Source organism: Pseudonaja textilis, chromosome 2 (genome assembly GCF_049901715.1).
Source record: "Pseudonaja textilis isolate UNSWEBS1 chromosome 2, rPseTex1.2, whole genome shotgun sequence".
NCBI classification, from domain to species: Eukaryota; Metazoa; Chordata; class Lepidosauria; order Squamata; family Elapidae; genus Pseudonaja; species Pseudonaja textilis.
In genome coordinates this window covers 143,669,750-143,673,999 of record NC_141991.1, presented here as the reverse complement: position 1 = coordinate 143,673,999, position 4,250 = coordinate 143,669,750, and the positions used below count along the sequence as shown (strand labels likewise).

The 4,250-nt window shown below is 43.4% G+C and overlaps 1 pseudogene; it reads left to right on the top strand.

The window, feature by feature from the left end:
* Window positions 1-3,288: 3,288 nt before the first annotated feature.
* LOC113443425 (olfactory receptor 1S1-like) lies at window positions 3,289-4,250 on the top strand (annotated as a pseudogene).

Below are 4,250 nucleotides of genomic sequence, written 5' to 3'. Positions count from 1 at the left end.
CCGGACTGACCAAGGGGCATACATTCCTCATCACCGTGGACACCTACTCCAACTGGCTGGAGGTAAGCACTATGAGGACAACAACAACAGAAGCCGTCATTGATAAACTTAAGAGACTCTTTGCGACGCATGGGTTGCCAGAAGTCTTAGTGTCGGACAACGGCCCGCAGTTCACGGCACTGGCATTTGAAAAATATCTGGCCGAATGGGGCATCAGACACGCCTTAACCTCGATGGCTCACCCGGCGGCGAATGGACGGGCGGAACGGATGGTTCAGTACATGAAGAAAACCATACAGAAAATTGAAAGCGGCGACATTCAAGAAAAAAATAAACAGAATGCTACTCATACAGCATATTACGCCCAACATGACCACAAACAAAAGCCCAGTAGAACTACTGATGGGCAGGAAATTGAGGTCCCCGCTGGACTGGCTACACCCTACCTACAACCCGGAGAAACCCCCAGATTCCTCCAGCCGGCACCAGGCATTCAACATCGGGGACACGGTCTACGCAAAGAACTTCACGGGAGATCCACTCTGGGTACCAGCGCAAATAACACAAGTAACTGGTCCCCGGTCATACAGACTCCAAACCACTGATGGAAGAAGCTGGAAGCGGCACATCGACCAGCTACGGTCCAGGCTAGCCGCCAACACCCCCGAGGCCCCGACAACAACAACCACAGAAAACAGAGGGGGGGGGGCAACCACAACAACCAAGCAGGGGGACAACAAAAGGTCAGAAACACCAGCAGAATACCCCCAAACGCAAGCCGAACACCCCCCACCTAGAGATAGCAACACCCAAATAAACCAGCCATACTTACCAGCAGATCTCGAGCTGTTGCAGACGGGAGCTTCACCTGGAAGGTACAGCCAAGCCAGCTCAACCAGCCCAGAAAGACCAGGCGGGAACAGCAGGGACTGCAGCTTGACCGACCCAGGTAGACCGGGCGGGAGCTGCAGCGACAGGCCCGGCTCACCCTTCCAGGCGGTTCCATCAGCGACGTGGAGCCCGTCTGAACCGCCAATGATCACACACAGACTGAGCCGTCAAGTCAACTAGGCAGGTACAGAGCCCGCCTACTTGCGTGACTATGTCACCACGCTACATCGGACAAAACCATGAGGGGAGGGTGTTCTATATTAACATTCTTGTAAACTTGCATTCTGATTGGTCCACACGGACCGCGACGTGATTGGCTGACTGAACTCCTGTGATTGGTGCGCTAAGAACCTACCGCGATTGGCCGAGCCGATCGCGGGAGATTCGAAGTGCTGCCGTTGGCCGCCGAGCCACCGGCCGGCTGTATAAAGCCAAGCGGCTCGCAAGTCTTGAACTGTTCCATTCTATACATGCAATATACAGCAATAAAGAGCTGAATGTACACTTTTGAGTCTCGCCTCTCAATGTGAACCGATCTGCCAGATCTAACACCTTCATTTTGCAAGTAGGGAGATAAATACAGGGATGTATAGGCTTGGTTGGTGAAATTGCAGCCTGAAGAAGGAGACTTTGAACTGAGAATTTATAAGGAACTGAGTTCTGCTTGTGGTGTAAACTCACTGGCTAAATAACATGGAAGATTCACCCATTCGTCTTCTGTGACAGTCAGGAGATGGGCTGTTGCTTAGGGGAAATGAATCATTTTGCATACAGAATTCTCCAGACATAATCCATGGCTATCAACAAAGAGGCTTGGAAATGCATGTTGGAAACTCTTCTACTGTCACCACCCAGTGTATACAAAGATGGATAAATGGTTTCTGCCAGTATAAGGCAGCTTGCTCATTTTCCAGTGCCAGAGAACAGTCCACTTCAGAGAAAGAGGGAAATGTGCTATTGGCAAGGGAATTTTGAAGTCAACTCTGTAGGATCTTGTGACATCACAATTAGTAGGTAAGTTTTTTTTTTTTACACATGCATGCTTATGCATGTGAAGTGGTAGCATGAAGCTAGGGAGACCCATCAGGCAGGTAGATCTAGAAATCCTCACATTCTACCTCTTGACAATCATTACCAACTGTATCTCTTTCTAGTTATCATTCTGGACATCTCAGAATCTCTAAGTTCTCTGGATTCTTGTTTCATATTCTCATGCTGCTGAAATCTCTGAAGTTGAAATGGAGAGCATCATTGGGTGTTCAGAATGGCTGGTGGCAAAGACAGAAAATGGTGCAGAGGCATTTTTTCTCCATCTTAGTTGCCTGACCTTTCTTGGTGCTCAAATTTGGGAAGTTTATAGAATAGCTTTCAGAATGAATTAAGAATTTAGGGAGAGTTATGTGTGTCCATTTAATTATTAAAGCCAGCATTCTGGGTTAGCAGGAATCAGCCACATGCTTATGGGAAGTCAACAAGCAAGAAATGAATAGCATAACAATCTTACAGTCATATTCCCCAATAAGAGGAAATGAGAATATTCTGGCATATTATCATCACAAGGAAAAGCTATTAATAGCCTCTTCTTCCATAAAGTTGTAGAGGCAAAATGTTTCCTTCAACTTTAGAAAATTAGAAAACCAAGGGTCACCTCATTGAACCTAGTTTTTCTATTTTTAAAAAAAGATATTCAACCCATTTTTTTTTTACATTGCATAGCATTGTATCCAATTTTTCGTCCCCATTCATACCCCAATTTTTCTAAGTTCAAAAGCTGTAACCCTTCACAAGAGAAATTTGCTTCAGCTTCCTTTTCAGTTCTAAATATCCTTCTCATATGTAGTGTTCAGAATGGCGCTGTACTATAAACACAACTGCAATAAAATCACTTTGATATTGACTGTTATATATTTTCATTCCTTTCCTAATAAGCTCCAACATGGAATGTGCTGTTTTTCACAGCAGCTTTTCATCACTACTCAAAATTTTATTTTCCTTGCCACTATCCTTAGAGCAAATTGCAACTGTGAACAAAAGAAATTAAACTGGTTTTTGCCCCAAAGTTCCTTATTATAGGATTGAATGACTTTTACATTAAGCACAACAGAATACCAAATGCCCAACTTAAATTTTCGCCATTACAACTTCTTCCTTATGAAGTAAATTTTATGTAGGTCTTGATCATTCCCAGGCATATAATGAGACAAATACCCCCCCGATTTTTGGAATGTTCCTCTATTTGATGAGTCAAATATTGTCTTAAAGAAGAGAAATTACTGTAGCAGTTACTGTTGTGTCTAAAGTATGTTTTTCTCCTTCTCTTTGTCTAGGTGAAATACAGGCCAGAGATGTAAACATAAACATATTTTTATCCAATCTGATTCCATTTTCAGATGAATCATGAAAAAACATCAGGAGAATCAAATCAACTTTGCAGGATTCATACTCCTGGGTTTCTCCTCCTCACCAGATCTCTGAGGATTTCTCTTTATCATCTTTCTCTTATGTATTTGCTTTGTGTGTTAGGAAACAAGCTCAATTTCAGGCTAAGGTCATCCTATTGATCTTCTCTCATGCCAGTCCCCTCTATGCACCCATGTATTTGTTTCTTTTTCACTTGTCATTGGCTGACATTGGATGTACTTCTTCAATTGTACCTAAAATGCTGCAGAACTTGGTGCCTCAGTCAAATAGCATATCCTTTAGTGGCTGTTTAACATAGTTGTATTTCTTTGTGATATTCTGTATGACAGATAACCTTCTCATGACCTCCATTGCATATGACCGCTATGTAGCAATCTGCCACCCCTTGTATTATGCCAGAATCATGAACTATAAATGTGCTTTACGATTAGCTGCTACATCTTGGCTCCCTGGCTCATGCCCATTCTTTGCTGTATGTACTGGTGGTTTTACAATTTACATTTTGTAATTCCCAGGAAATTCCTCATTTTGTTCTGTGATGTCCATCCATTATTGAAGCTCACCTGCTCTGATAGCTCATTAGTTGAAATGGTTTTAATCAGTGAAGGTTCAGCTGCTCTTCTTGGATCCCTCTTAATCATTTTCTTCTCCTTTATCTTCATCATATTCAATGTGATGAAGATTCCATCTAGACCTGGGAAGTACAAGGCCTTCTCCACTTGCAGTGCCACCTTACTACTGTGACCTTGTTCTGTGGTTCTCTGATGGGCACCTACCTTCACCCAACCCATACCTATTCTGAGCCCCAGGTGAGAGTGGCATCAATAGCATACACAGTGGTCATCCCATCACTCAATCCTTTCATATACAGCCTGATAAACAGTGAGATACATACGGCCAGAAAGAAGTTATTTAGGAGTTGGTTTCATAAGAACTGA